The 16,077-nt window shown below is 36.6% G+C and overlaps 1 long non-coding RNA gene and 1 pseudogene across 1 annotated transcript; one reads left to right on the top strand and one right to left on the bottom strand.

The window, feature by feature from the left end:
- LOC133745080 (cytochrome P450 90D2-like) overlaps positions 1 to 16,077 on the top strand; it is a 22,563-nt pseudogene extending 6,486 nt beyond the window's left edge.
- Positions 11,164 to 12,627, bottom strand: LOC133742549 (uncharacterized). Its single transcript, XR_009862616.1, has 3 exons — positions 12,536 to 12,627; positions 12,361 to 12,427; positions 11,164 to 11,543 (listed from the first exon to the last, which is right to left on the bottom strand). It is a non-coding gene; the product is annotated as an uncharacterized LOC133742549 (long non-coding RNA).

Genomic DNA, 16,077 nt, shown 5'->3' with positions numbered 1-16,077 from the left:
TCTAGAACCCTAGGTTTGTACTCTCTACGTTTGTTAGGGAATTACGCACTTTCGTGCCTCTAGCAAATCCTCTAGAGTGGTAACGACGGAGGATTCTTGAGATAAGGTTAGGGCAATGGGAAACTCTAGGTTTTCTCGGTCCTCTTCTGTGCCTAGTATTTGTTTTAGAGTCTAGTGCTATGTAAGTTAGCTACTTTAATCGTACACCAATTGAGGTCTCTAGGCGGTTGAGTTGCTATAGCAAGAGCTTAGATAGTTTTGGGTTTTGAGCATTTTGCTAGGCACTTTAATAAGTGAGCGCATTTGTTTTCAGTGAGGATACTTGTCATTTGCTTGGCAACTTGTGTCAGCTAGATCTGTTGGTACGAGACAACTTGTGATGTATGTGCCTTCTGGCCATGGATAAGTTAATGAAGTTATCTATTTCTCAAAAAAACTAGTACGGTAGTAAATTGCTAAACTAGTGTTTTTATCTATGTGTATTGATAATGTGTTGTATATTGATAATGTAAATATGATTTACTTTTTTTAATAATTAGAAAATTACAAGGGGGTGGGGCGGGGCATGTAAAACCAAAACCCCGTGAATGAAAACGAACAAGTACAACAAAAGGAATATAAAAGCTACTGCGATGTGGTTTGATCTGGCTGGTTGAACTGCTTTCATTTAGTATCATACAATACTACTCCCAAGTACATGATTTTTGGAAATGATTTTCGTACTTCATCACATGGTTATTGTATGTATACGCGTTGTTCCCTTTCCACATGCAATCCATATATAGGATATTGTGGAATTACCTAATATGATGTTACAGTGTATGAAACATACAATATTTGAGACGAAGCAAAAAGGAAATCATGTTATGGTTAGAGCATTCAACTTTGTAGCAGATAAAAACAAAAAGGTTTTTTATTGTATTCAACTTGATTGCAAAAAAAAAAAAAAAAAAAATCAAAATTTCATATTTTCTCTATAAAAGTATGAAGTAAAAATTCATTGTAGGTGACATAAAAATTTAACAGAAATTTTAGAGAAATTTCGGACAAAATTTCGGTGTGAATTTTTAAATATATATTGTGTGTGTAAATATTTCGGAAATTAAGAATTTCGTGGAAATGTATGGAAAATTTCGGAAAATTTCGAAAAACTTCTTACGGAAATGATATAGCATATGAATTTCGTTTCGGTACTTCAAAATTACGGAAATTTCGGCAGTTTCGGAGAAATTTAAAACCTTGATTTCAGTTCATCTCGATCTCTCTCTTTTTACCACGATGAAGCTCTCTCTACCTCTAGCAAACTGAGATGAAGCTATCTCTCTCTCTAGTTCGCAGAGGAAGACGAAGCTTTCTCTCTCTCTAGCTCACAAAAGAAGACGAAGCTATTTCTCTCTCTCTTGCACGAAGACGAAGACGAAGACGAAGACGAAGACGAAGACGAAGCATTCTCTCTCTCTCTCTCGTCGAATCGATCTCAGCGTTCTCTCTCTCTACACTCTGTAGTCCGTGAACTGCACACCCTCTAATTGATCATTAAGGTTTGATTCCATCTCTTTGCACTCTGTTTAGCTTGAAATTGCGAAGCTCAGCGCCGACCGGACGATCTCGACGGAGAGAGAAGCCTTGTTGCGGATCAGAGCGAAATGAGACGGCATCGTTTCATCACCTTCTCCTCCTTCTCCCACGTTTTCTCATATCTCAACGCCGATTCAGAGCAAATCTGACTGGACCTCCACCGTCATTCAATCAGTACACGTCGCCGGCCAAAATTCACCACTACAAGTCAAATTCAGAACTCTCTCTATTACGCGTTGAATTGTGGATTGATTCTATGTTTTTCGATCTATACGCATTTATTAGTTTGGAATTGGTTGAATTGTATCAAATTCCAGAATTTATGAGCTCAAATTGATACTTGTACAGCTTGAAATATAGTCTGTTCTTGTATATAAATAATCTATGTATGATCTTTTATATAATTCTTGTTGGTTGCCTACTTGTCTCGTATAGCTGAAGCTTTGTTTCATGACATTGTTAAATTTGAGTTGTGTAGTTAGGAAAGCTTCAATATAATAAGCGGTTTATTGGTCTGAGTTTGGAATTTTGCAATTTTGCAATTCATTGTGAAGTTCTATTGGTCTCCTTTCTTTAAATCTAGGTTTTGTGAAGTTTGTTATGTTGATTCAGCGTCATTTTGGTTGTGGATAGGAGCTGGAAGACGTTGAGATGAATTGTCGGATCTGGGGATCCCGACTTCATGGCTCTTTGCAAGGTTTGTTTTCCTTTCCTGATTTTAGTAGCTTTCTTTGACTGTTATAGTGGCTTTTTAACACAATAATTGTATCTTTTCATGCCTATGTGGCTATGTTAGTATTTTTCAAATTGATGTTAGTAACTTTTCTATTTTCATGTTGATTTATTTTTTGCTTGTTCTCTTTTTCTAATCTGAAATTCTTCAGAATTTTGAATTGATTATTGAATTCGCTGGTTTCCATAGATGAATTTCTTGAACTCAAATCTTCCTTGATGTTTCGTTATATGTTTTAGGAATTAGGGCAAATTCAAAGATATTTGGTAAGTGTTGCATTGGCACTTGAAGTTTGTCCGGACATGTTGAAATTTGGTAATAGCTTTCTATGCACAAAGCTATAATTAAATGTGGTAGTTTAATATGCTTTTGGTTTGAGCTGATTTACGTGCACATGCACTTTGACACTTTAAGATATCAATTCTATCTTTGGTCGAAGTATTGATGTCGAGTGCTTGGTAAGAATTGCTGGCTCTTTGTTTTGGGTGGCTTGCTTTTCAACACAGTGGTGGTAGCTTTCTATGACTATGTTACTATCTTTTCAAGCTGATGTCAGTAGCTTTTTAGTTTTTATTTTGATTGATTACAAATCGATTGCTTTCTGTAACTGTTATAATGGCTTTGCAACACAATGATAGTATCTTTTTATGCCTATGTTAGTATCTTTTAAAGTTGATGTCAGTAGTTTTTCTGTTTGCATTTTGATTGACTTCAAGTTGCCTTTTGTCAATAGCTTATCAAATTGGAAAATCAGGATTTGTATGAAATTTAGTTTTCTTTTTGTTGTGATTTCTTATCTCTAGCATTTCTTATTTGAGATTTGTGTTACGCTATCAACATGGATGATCAGTTGGTTTTGTAGCAATTAGTATCTATATCAGTAGCTTTTTATTATTGGTCTAGTAGCTTTCTACATGTGTCATAATAGCTTTCTGTATCTATGTCAGTGTATTTTAGAGCTTGTTTCTGATTATCTAGTTGATAAAAATGGCTTGTTTTGTTGTATTTTTTGTTTTTACAGAATTCTTCCCTTTGCATTTGCAGCAGTAGATTCCGAAAATCATGAGAATTTGGGTAGTGAAGCCTCCATTGACAAAGAGATCATTTGCCAACCAAAATATGTTGAAATGAAGTTTGGTCTTGAAGGTGGCAAAATAATGCCTTTGGTTAGTGTAGAGTGGTAGAACTTGACAACAAGAAATATCAACGGTGGCCATCTGAAAAATGACTGTAGCATTACAACATTGACAATAGCTTTATACAACTATTGTAATAGATTTTCACAACTATGGCAGTGGTTTTTCACAACTATAGAAGTAGCTTTTTATATAGTTATATCATTGTTGAACCTTGCATATTTTTTGCATCATTGAATATGATTTTTTTTTTCTCGATTGCAGTAGCATTTTTCTTTTTGTTGTATACTTTACATTTCTATAGGTTTGTTAGTCTCTGAGAATAGTTTTCTCAGTCTCTAGGAGTAGCTTTTGTTCTGCGTGGTAGTAGTTTTTGTTCTGCTTGGTTATTTCTTTGAGCGTTGATGAGAGTAACTTTTGGTGATGGTGAGAGCAACTTTTGTTACTGGTGAGAGTAGTTTTTTGTGTTGGTGACAGTAACTTTTGTTGGTGGGGATAGTAGCTTTTGGTTTTAGGAAGCGTAGTTTTTTTTTTTGTGACAGTAGCTTTTGTTGCTGATGACAGTAGCTTTTGTGACCTCGCCGGAGGTTGCCGGAAATTTCACCAGAGTAGCTTTTGTTGCTGGTGACAGTAGTTTTTCTTGCTGGCGACAGTAGTTTTTGTGACATCGCCGGAGGTTGCCGGAAATCTCACCAGAGTAGTTTTTGTTGCTAGTGACAATAGCTTTTGGTGTTAGTGACAGTGGCTTTTATGGTCGCCGGAGTTCGCCAGAAGTTGGCCGGAGACCCGCCGGTGCTGCGAATCTGTCGAACCGGAACCGTTCGTATTCATTGTTGTAAATTGCAGTTTTGAATGCCTTAACGATCACCAATTTTGCTGAAATTTTGCAGAGATGATCTATACATTAGGACCTAAAAACTGAACGGTTAAGATTTAAATGTGTGATCGGAAATGGGGGGGAAATGGAAATCCGTACCTAATCCTTAGGTACAGACGTCCGCAACCAAGAACTCCAGTATATATATATATATATTCTTGTAGGTTATATGATACCGAAGGGTTGGCAAGTGATTGTTTGGGTTCGGTATCTCCATACAAACTCAGAATATTTTGATGATCCTATGTGTTTTAACCCAGAAAGATGGAATGTAAGCCCACATTTTTGGTGCAATTAATTAGGAATAAAGTAAAAAAATATGTGATTGACTCGTGAACTCTCTACTCACTTTTCACTTCTTAGGATCCGGCTAAACCTGGAACTTATCAAGTCTTTGGCCGGTGGATCAAGAATATGCGCAGGCAACATGCTTGTTAGGATACAACTTGCAATATTTTTGCGCCATATAGATAAATACGAGTGAGGACAACCTAATTAATAATAGAATTGTTTTATGAAATTTCCATGAGAAGTTTTAAATACACACCCCTAATTACTTAATATACACTCCATACTTAATACACCACTCATTTAATTTCTCATTCTAATATTTTACTAAATACACAACCCAAAGTACCTATAATAACTTGCCTTGCTTGTCAAGGCTAGGTTTTAACTAGAACATTAATCAGAAATACTGAATTATGTACAGGTGGTGGAAGAGACAATAAGAGTGGCAAACATTTCAGCGTTCATTTTCCGTTTGGCCACTAAGGAAGCCGAGTATAAATTAAGGTTGTTTGGAATTGATCAGTTTGTTACTTTGATATATGCAATATGCAACTTTTAGTTAGTACGTATTCAAGATTGTTTTAATTTTTGTAGGTTATAAGATACCAAAGGGTTGGAAAGTGATTCTTTGGATTCGATATATCCACACAAATTCAGCGAATTTTGATGATCCTATGTGCTTTAATCCGGATAGATGGAATGTACACTACTAGCAAAACAACAATTACCCACGGATTTTAATCTGTGGGTAATAAGACTATCTCACACTCATCTCACACGGATTATGTTGTCCGTGCGAAATACTAACGTGGGCCCCACTATAATTCCATAAATATAAATTACCAGAATGGAACGAAATCCGTGTGAACAACTCTATTTCACACGGATTTCTGTAGCAAATTTTTACCTATCTCACACGGATTTCTGTGTCAAATATGTACTCATCTCACACGGATTTCTGTGGCAAATATAGACCTATCTCACACGGATTTCTGTGTGTAAAAGTGATAGCATTTATAAAAAAAAAATTAAAAAAAAAATCTGCTAATTAATTAGGAACCAATGAAGATTCTGCATTACTTGAAGAAAAAAAATATCATTCCAAAGATGTCAATAGCAGTTGATAATACAACTTATGAAATGATCAGCGTTTCTGCATATGCCCCTAAATTCGAAAGATTGGTCGAGCTTCTGTTCTGGTGAACTAAAAATCTCCTTTAATTCTCTCTTCACTCCATCATCTGCAAATATAAACTTGCACGAATTTCTCGTTAGCTGAAATATTTCCCTCCTTCCAAGACCTAAGAATTCAAGAAACGGGCATCAGTTGTGAGCTTTTGTTCTATGTTATATTAAATGCACTAGTGACATCAGACATACCAAATGCAGAAGCAGCAAGGTTGTACTCGTTGGAAGGGCTGGTAGAAAAGACCCCAGAATCATCGGTGCAGAGGACTAGAGGATGCTTTGCACTGTACATACAAACATATTGTTGATGTTATTAATTCTATATATCTTCAAATAATTTGGAATTGATCACAGACCTTATAAAGTTCTATGCAGCAATCTATCAAAAAGACAAAAGAACAGCAACAACATGCAATAAAGTTCTTCCATTTGCATCAATGAATGAATCTGTCACTGGGTTCCCAATTACATATCCCTAATAAGAGTTCAAGAACATAATATAGATAACAATTTACAAAAACTGAGAATTTACAATGCTCTAAACAATAATCTATGACTGGTTTCCAGGTATAAGGCGTTCACTTCCTATCTTAATTAATCCAATTTTCTGCAGTTAGATCCACATACCTTGAGATTCATTAGAGGCAAAGTTCCATTTTCATTACCTGCAACATCATGAGGAAGTAGGACTAGCCATAAGCTACTACTCTTTTCAATTTCAATCAGGTCCATCATTTGGTGATTAAATTAGGGTAAACTATTATGATTAACAAAAATGAATAGATGAAACGAATCACGAATGCAAAGCAAGAAAGGAAGAAGAATAGTTATTGTAGAATCGCTGTAAATCTGTATGTAATTAGGATTTTATTTAATTAGGATATCCTGTAATTATGGAAAGATTGTTTCCTATTAGAGTTAGACTACTCCTTTGTACTTATATATATACCCTCATTGTGGGATGAATAAAATTATCGAATTAACCCTGAATTGAAGTATTCTTTTCTACTTGGTATCAGAGCAGGTTCAATCCTTTGAACTTGCGCTGCATCCTTTGAATCCTGAATCCTGAAGAACACCACAAACCGCTGCGTACCACCACCATTGAAATCAAACCATCCTAAATTTCAAACCACCATCACCCTACCTTTTTTTCGAAAAAAAGAAAAGAAAAAAAAAATTTCTTTTCCAAAACATTCATATCCATCTTGAAACCCTTGAAAATCCAAACCTGCTAAAATCATGAATTCCTCAATGATGCAATCAGAGAAACAGGCTATTGGGCATTCGGTGACTACTGAATTTTCTGTTATGGCTCAACGCAAACAGGGTCCTCCTCCAGGCTTCTCAGGACCTTCTCAACGCCGTCTTCTGGGTAAACCAAATCCATATGCAAACAAAAGGTGCATTATTTGTGGGGAATTAGGTCATAGCAAGGAGCGGTGCTATGAAGTGATTGGTTACCCTGATTGGTGGGACTTCACCAAGAAACCGCGAAAGAATCTGGGCAAGGCCGCTGTTGCTACTACAGAGGAAGTTTACCTAGACAATGCCTCCGCTAATGTAGCGCAGTCAGGTATGAAGGGTAATGTTACATTTAATAGTACATGGATAATTGATACAGGTGCATCTGACCATATGACCAATGACCCAAGTCTTGTGCAAAACCTTAGACGTTCCCCTCAAGACTTTGTCTCTACTGCTGATGGTACTCCAACTCCGGTCACCGGAGAAGGTTCTATTGCTTTATCTGATACCTTAACCCTTGAATCTGTCTTAGTTGTTCCATCACTAGCTTATAATCTCCTGTCTGTTGGTCAAGTTATTTTAGCTCTTGCATGTATTGTGACCTTCTATCCGTCTTTCTGTGTGTTTCAGGATATTCTGACTCGACGGATTCTTGGTTATGGTGTTAGAAGGGGGAAATTATACTATCTGGATCTGACAGAGACTGGAAAGAAACAGAAGCATCTTTTGGGACAAGCTAATCAGATCAACGGGGTAGAGAATGCGAAGGAAGCTGTATGGTTATGGCATCGCCGTTTAGGTCATCTATCCTTTCGTTATCTTAAGAAGTTGCAGCCTCAATTGTTTTCAGTTGTTAGTGAATTGGATTTCCACTGTGACATCTGTGAACTGGCCAAGAGTCACCGTATTTCATATTCACCAAGTCTTAATAAAAGTCCTGTTCCTTTTATGAAGATTCACTCCGATGTCTGGGGTCCTGCGAAAATTCCTTCTCTTTCTGGAGCTCGGTATTTTGTAACGTTTATTGATGATTGCACTCGCATGACATGGGTGTCATTACTGAAGAATAAGAGTGATGTATTTGGAATGTTTACCGAATTTCACAAAATGGTGGCAACTCAGTATCAACAATCCATCAGAGTGTTTCAGTCTGACAATGGTGGAGAGTTTGTGAATGGCCCTATGATTGAGTTTTGCCGGTCACATGGAATTCGTCATCAAACCTCCAATTCTTATACTCCTCAACAGAATGGTTTAGCAGAACGGAAGAACAGGCAATTGATGGAAGTTGTTCGTGCTTCCTTGTTTGGCATGAATGTACCTCGGTCCTATTGGGGCGAAGCAGTGAAATCAGCAGCATATCTTATCAACCGTACTCCTTCACGGGTGATTGAGTTTCAGAATCCTCATCAGAAGCTTCATACACTTTTGACCATCCCTTCTATGCCTAATTTGGAGCCCCGGGTGTTTGGGTGCACAACTTATGTTCATATTTCCAAGCCTCAACGTAGCAAGCTTGATCCCCGTGCCCGTAAGTGTATATTTGTTGGTTATGCTGACTTCCAGAAGGGTTATCGATGTTATGATCCTCTTACTGGCACTATACATATATCTCTTGATGTCTCATTCCGTGAATCTGAGCCATATTACTCAGGGGGAGCTTCTCAGTCTTCCCTTCAGGGGGAGAGAGGTTATGAAGGGAATCCTTGTTCTATTATTGATTTTGATGTCTTTGAAGACTTGGAAGATTTGGAGGAACGATTTGAAGGTAGAAATTCCGAAACAGAAAATGCAACTGCCGAACAGAGTGTTGTAAATTCCGAAACAGAAAATTCGACTGCTGAACAGAGTGTTGTAAATTCCGAAACAGAAAATGCGACTGCCGAACGGAGTGTTGTGAATTCTGAAACAAAGAATGCGACTGCCGAACAGAGTGTTGTGAATTCCGAAACAGAGAATGCAACTGCTGAAACTGCCGAACAGAGCGTTGTGAATTCCGAGACAGAAGAGACGACTTTTCTGGATAGTTTGAAACAAAATCAAGACGTATCCGAAGCTCACACACAAGATATTCCCCCTTCTGCCCCACCAACTGAAGATCCCAGTCAGAATGATCCACCTCAGGTACCCCTAAACTTTAATGAGTCTTCTGGGTTAGAAAGTGTCGAACCTAGGAAATCACAAAGGGTTACCAAGGGAATTCCTAAGAAACAATATGAACCAGATATCAAAGCCAAAGCTAAATACCCTATAGCTAATTTTATGTCTAACCATAGGATTTCTGGGTCACATGCACTTGTTGTTGATCAATTATCTACTGTATCTATTCCTAGTAACGTGCAGGATGCATTGATGAATCCAAAATGGACAAAGGCGATGAATGAAGAATTGGAAGCTCTTCAGAAAAATGAAACATGGGAGCTAGTACCTATGCCGGTTGGAAAGAAGACTGTAGGATGTCGTTGGGTATTTACTGTGAAGCTTAATGCAGATGGAACTATTAATAGATACAAAGCGAGGTTGGTTGCCAAAGGATATACACAACGCTATGGGATTGATTATGAGGAGACTTTTGCACCTGTGGCAAAGATTAATACTGTCCGGATTCTAATCTCACTTGCAGCAAACAAAGATTGGCCCTTGCACCAGTTTGATGTGAAGAATGCGTTTCTTAATGGGAATTTGGAGGAAGAAGTGTACATGGATATGCCCCCAGGTGTTAAGAATTACCCAAGTGATGTTGGCAAGGTGTGTAAATTGAAGAAGTCTTTGTATGGCCTGAAGCAGTCTCCAAGAGCTTGGTTTGGAAGATTTTCAAAGTCCATGAAAGCCTTTGGGTACAGACAGAGCAATTCTGACCATACCTTGTTTATCAAACGCAAGAATGGTAAGATTACAGCTCTTATTGTGTATGTTGATGACATGATTGTTACAGGGGATGATCCGAAAGAGATGAATGAATTGCAAAAGTATCTGTCAAAGGAGTTTGAAATGAAGGATCTGGGACAACTGAAGTATTTTCTGGGTATTGAAGTTGCAAGGTCTAAGAAGGGGATTTTGCTTTCACAAAGGAAGTATGTCATTGATTTACTTGCTGAAACAGGGATGCTGGACTGCAGACCAATGGAGACACCTATTGAGATGAATCACAGACTTGCTATTTATCCTGATCAAGTTCCAACTGACAAAGGGAGGTATCAACGTCTTGTAGGAAGGTTGATTTATCTTTCACATACTAGACCTGATATTGCTTATGCTGTGAGTGTTGTTAGTCAATTTATGCATTGTCCTAGTGAAGAGCATATGGATGCAGTCTTTCGTATTTTGAAGTACTTGAAGATGGCGCCAGGTAAAGGGTTACTGTTTCAGAAAAAAGATGAATTGGAAGTTATTGGGTACACAGATGCAGATTGGGCTGGTGATAAAACTAACAGACGTTCTACATCTGGGTACTTCACTTTTGTTGGAGGGAACCTTGTCACCTGGCGTAGCAAAAAGCAGAAAGTTGTTGCCAGATCAAGTGCAGAAGCTGAGTTCCGAGGTATGGCACACGGAGTCTGTGAAATGTTGTGGATTCGTAATGTCTTGAAAGACCTGGGTTACAAGCTTAAAAAGCCTATGGATTTGCATTGTGATAATACAGCTGCCATTGAGATTGCACATAATCCAGTTCAGCATGATAGAACAAAGCATGTGGAGGTTGACCGTCATTTTATTAAAGAAAATCTTGACAGAAAGGTTATTCGCTTTCCATTTGTAAACTCAGAGCAGCAATTAGCTGATGTTCTTACTAAAGGAGTGTCCAGGAAGGTATTTGACAGCTCAGTTGACAAGTTGGGCATGATAGACATCTATGCACCAACTTGAGGGGGAGTGTAGAATCGCTGTAAATCTGTATGTAATTAGGATTTTATTTAATTAGGATATCCTGTAATTATGGAAAGATTGTTTCCTATTAGAGTTAGACTACTCCTTTGTACTTATATATATACCCTCATTGTGGGATGAATAGAATTATCGAATTAACCCTGAATTGAAGTATTCTTTTCTACTGTTATTGGCTGACAGTAGCATACCATCCAATATTTGTTACACAATCATTGGCACAATTATGCCAGAGAAGGAGTCACCACCAATGTAGAGCATATTTTCCGCAGGGTGTGCCTCCAGCCACTGCATGACAACACGAATTGTCAAATTCAAAGCAGACTATTCATTAAATCTGTGGAATAAATGCCACTAGTTTTCTTACAAATAGATTGTATAAGATGCATACCTTCTGCAGAAATTCATAGCTTTGTGCAACATGTTTTCAGAAACTGATGTAATGAAGGACGAGAAAATACCACTCTCAAAAGAGAATCCAGCAAGACCAGAGCAACCTGGGCCTCCATTGAACCATAGCAACAGAGGATCGTCTGCAGGAGCTCTTTCAGACTCATCGACAATGTAAAATAGCTGCACTTCTTCATTGTCACCTACACCGATATATCTATGTGCGAAAGATAATCAGAACTCGCATGCATACAATACCATCTATCAAGCATACTATATGCACAGATATAAACAGTGGTGTCAGGAATTCGAACATCAATAGAAAAACAACAGTAGCCATGAAAATAGATGAAAAAACTCGGCTTCATCTAATATACATTATACAACACTAGTTATGTTGTTATTTACAATTCATAATTAAGTTACACTAACAATATGACAAGTAATTGGTAAAAAAGGAGAACTCATTCAATCCCATTGTATGCAGACCTCCTTGGCTCATGGTTCCATCACTAGAAACTCCATAATCCATTCAAATGAAACGTAACTCTCAGGCATTTAATCAAACAGGTTCTGAGAACCTCAAAAACCAAATGTACGAGTGAAGAGAAGCATTACCCGGATTCCAGTGCAAAAGGAAGGTCACCGGAATAACCCGGCAGAATTGTAATGTTGGTTGTAGTAATGATGGCAGCTGAAGTTGAAGTGAGTATCAAAGTGAAAGCCAACATTAAGTGCACAAAAAAACCCATCATTTTCATTGTGGGTACCAAATGATAGACAAAATCTATCTACCTTAACCAAAATACGAGCAACAATTTGAGTGCCAATATGCTCTGGCTCAAATGACACCCAAAAATTACAAGAACAAACCATCACAACAAAGCACAGAATCCAAACAGAAACTAGTCAAAACCAGAAACTCTATTCCTAAATCACCTGACGAAGCCTAAACATCGAAAATAGAATTCACTTAATTAAATCAATTAAAACTGATTAATCAATGAATCAAATCAAATAGAAACAAAACCTACTCGGTGACGTAGCCTCAAATGGATCACTACTGTGGTCTCCTCCGCCTCTTTTGAAATTTGGGTCAACCTAAAACAAACAGAGTGAATATCAATTGCAGGACCCAGACCGAATCGACGGAGAGGATCAGCAGTATATATAAATCATAACCTTGGACTAGAGATTGGGCTCCCAGACCTGATGACGACCGCTTGGATTGTGGTCGGTGATGACCTTGAGGGGCTCGTACCGGAGATGATGGGGGAGAACATCTTCTTCTGTGACGCCTTGAGGCTTGAGAACTTGAGGCTTTCTGTTTTTCTTGGTTTGCAGGTGAGGGAGAGATGAGAGAGGGAGAAAGTTTAATCGGCTAAGGATAAGAAAAACCGAAAAGGGTCACAGAGAGAGAGACAGCGTGTGAGACTACTAGGGAGGGAAATTGAATTTGTTCCAAAAAAGTGAGCGGGAAAACATTTACCACGAAAATCTGTGTGAGATACATATATATTTACCACTGATATCCGTGTGTATTTATCTCGGTAATATATAACTGTCATGTTAATTATTGTTTACACGGAATTCTGTCTCTATTCTATTTTTTCACACGGAATTTAGTAGCTAATTTTTCTTTTCACACAGATATCCGTGTCTACTTTTCACACAGATATTTGTGTGTTGCTCATTTCACAGATAATTCTGTATTAAAAACTTATAGTAACGGAATTCTGTAGCTAATAGAGTTTTTCACACGGAGTTCTGTAGCTAATAGAGTTTTTCACACGGAATTCTGTAGCTAATGGTTCTTTTCACACGGATTTCCGTGTTAACATTTCACACAGATATCCATGCGTGTTACTCATTTCACACAGATGTCTGTACCAAAAACCGGTCAACCCTTTAAATGCTTCTACTTCCCTAAGGGGAGCCGACCCTTGAGGAGATAAAATTTCAGAAATTTTTACATTAGTTAATATAGCTTCTACCCATGAGAGCATGAGAGTTTACAGATCAAAAAAATAAGTTACGAGTGAGCGGTTATGAGCATATTAGTTTTATGTAGTATTTAAAGTTTAGGGTTGACCTACTAGATCGAAACCCAAACGAAGACGAAAATAGCTGAAATTTTGAACACAACCATTTATTCTTATCATGATAACATCCTACGGTCGATTTTGATAAAGTCTATTTCCTACGCATTGTTGCTTATGGAAGGTATACTTTTCATTATAACTAATAAACTAGTTATACCACATTAGTAGACATATAAGAATTTTGTGCAATCTAAAAAATAAAAATTGAAAATTGATAAATTTAACATTACCCATCTATTTATAGCGTATTAATAGGTATTGTGTAAAAAAATTAACCCGATCTGCCGTTATTTTGACATGAAATAAACCGGTCAACCCTTTAAACGCTTCTACTTCCCTAAGGGGAGCCGACCCTTGAGGAGATAAAATTTCAGAAATTTTTACATTAGTTGATATAGCTTCTACCCATGAGAGCATGAGAGTTTACAGATCAAAAAAATAAGTTACGAGTGAGCGGTTATGAGCATATTAGTTTTATGTAGTATTTAAGGTTTAGGGTTGACCTACTAGATCGAAACCCAAACGAAGACGAAAATAGCTGAAATTTTGAACACAACCATTTATTCTTATCATGATAACATCCTACGGTCAATTTTGATAAAGTCTATTTCCTACGCATTGTTGCTTATGAAAGGTATACTTTTCATTATAACTAATAAACTAGTTATACTACATTAGTAGACATATAAGAATTTTGTGCAATCTAAAAAATAAAAATTGAAAATTGATAAATTTAACATTACCCATCTATTTATAGCGTATTAATAGGTATTGTGTAAAAAAATTAACTCAATCCGCCGTTATTTCGATATCAAATAAGTGATCAACCTTATATACACCTATACTTTTTCACACGGAATTTTGTAGCTAATTGTTCTTTTCACACGGATATCCGTGTGAAAAGGTTTTAGTTTTTACACAGACATCCGTTACTGATATTCATTTCACACAGAAATCTGTACCAAAAACTTATTGTAACGGAAATCCGTCCCTCCATAAATCACATAACATAAAAAATTAACGATTTCTAAATAAACTAATTTATAATACGTACAGAAATCTGTCTGAAATACATTTTTAGCAAATGTAAGATGTCCGTGTGTTATCCTTTTTTAGTTATACCACAACAGTATCCACAGTAATCTGTGGGAATATTCAAATATTGAGCGGGAATAAATTGATTAGCCGCCCCTATTTTTTGAAAATAAATAATTAGTCATTAGCTTTTATTTTTATTGATAATAATTTTCTTTCAAGTTATTTTGCCACATAAATCCGTGTGATATACTTATATGAGAACAATGGCCAAATTTGATCAATCTGCTAATTATAAGCAGAATAACCACGGAAATCCGTGTGAAATACTTACACATTTGCAACTGATGTCCGTGTGTATTTACCTCGGTAACCACTAACTGTCATGCTAATTGTCAGTTGATTATTTACACGGAATTCTGTGTGTAGTGTCATTATTCACACGGAATTCTGTGTGTAGTCCACTTTTTCACACGGAATTCTGTAGCCAATTGTTCTTTTCACACAGATATATGTGTCAATATTTTCACACGGAAATCTGTGTGTATTACTCATTTCACACAGAAATCTGTATCAAATACTTATTGTAACGGAAATCTGTCCCTCCTTAATTCACATAACAAAAAAAAATTAATTATTTCGAAATAAACTAATTTCTAATACATACAGAAATCAGTGTGAATTGATCTTCACACAGATATCCGTGTAAAAATATTTTACCGTTTACACAGACATCTGTTACTACTGTTTATTCACACGGATTTCTGTCGATATTGTTATTGTATAAATTACTGTGAGCCTAATTATGCTATTTTCACACGGATATCTGTGTCAACATTTCACACAGATATTTGTGTGTTACTCATTTCACACAGAAATCTGTATCAAATACTTATTGTAACGGAAATCCGTCTCTCCATAATTCACATAACATAAAAAATTAATGATTTCGAAATAAACTAATTTATAATATGTACAGAAATCAGTGTAAATTGATTTTCACACAGATATCCGTGTGAAAATGTTTTAGTTTTTACACAAATATCTGTGACTATTGTCTATGCACACGGATTTCCGTTGATATTGTTATTGTATAAATTACTGTGGGCCCGATTATGCTCATTTCACACGGATTTCTGTTACTATTTCTATTTCACACGGATATCTGTGGCTTTTAACTACAGTAAATCCGTGTGTGTTGTTATTTTGCTAGTAGTGGTAAGTCCACATTTTTTTAGATAAATATATAAACTCTAATCAGAGTTTTACTCATATGTTAATTGACTGCCTCAGAAACCAGCTAAACCTGGAACATACCAAGTTTTTGGTGGTGGACCAAGAGTTTGTGCAGGGAATATGCTGTTTAGGATACAACTTGCAATCTTATTGCATCATTTGTCTACTGGATACAAGTAAGGAAATGAACTGTAATAATAGTTTTGTTTAATACAGTGTATGCTTTCAATAAGAAGATATATTAGTATATGCATTCATGAAATTTTGTTGTCATGGATCTAATTCAGGTGGAAGCTGCTGAATCCAGATGCAGGGATGGTTTATCTTTCACATCCGAAACCTATTGATAATGTTGATATTACTTTTAGACAAATTTAG

Source organism: Rosa rugosa, chromosome 4, assembly GCF_958449725.1.
Source record: "Rosa rugosa chromosome 4, drRosRugo1.1, whole genome shotgun sequence".
Lineage (NCBI taxonomy): Eukaryota > Viridiplantae > Streptophyta > Magnoliopsida > Rosales > Rosaceae > Rosa > Rosa rugosa.
The sequence above is the reverse complement of the archived record's forward strand: the minus strand, read 5'-3'. Positions and strand labels throughout refer to the sequence as shown.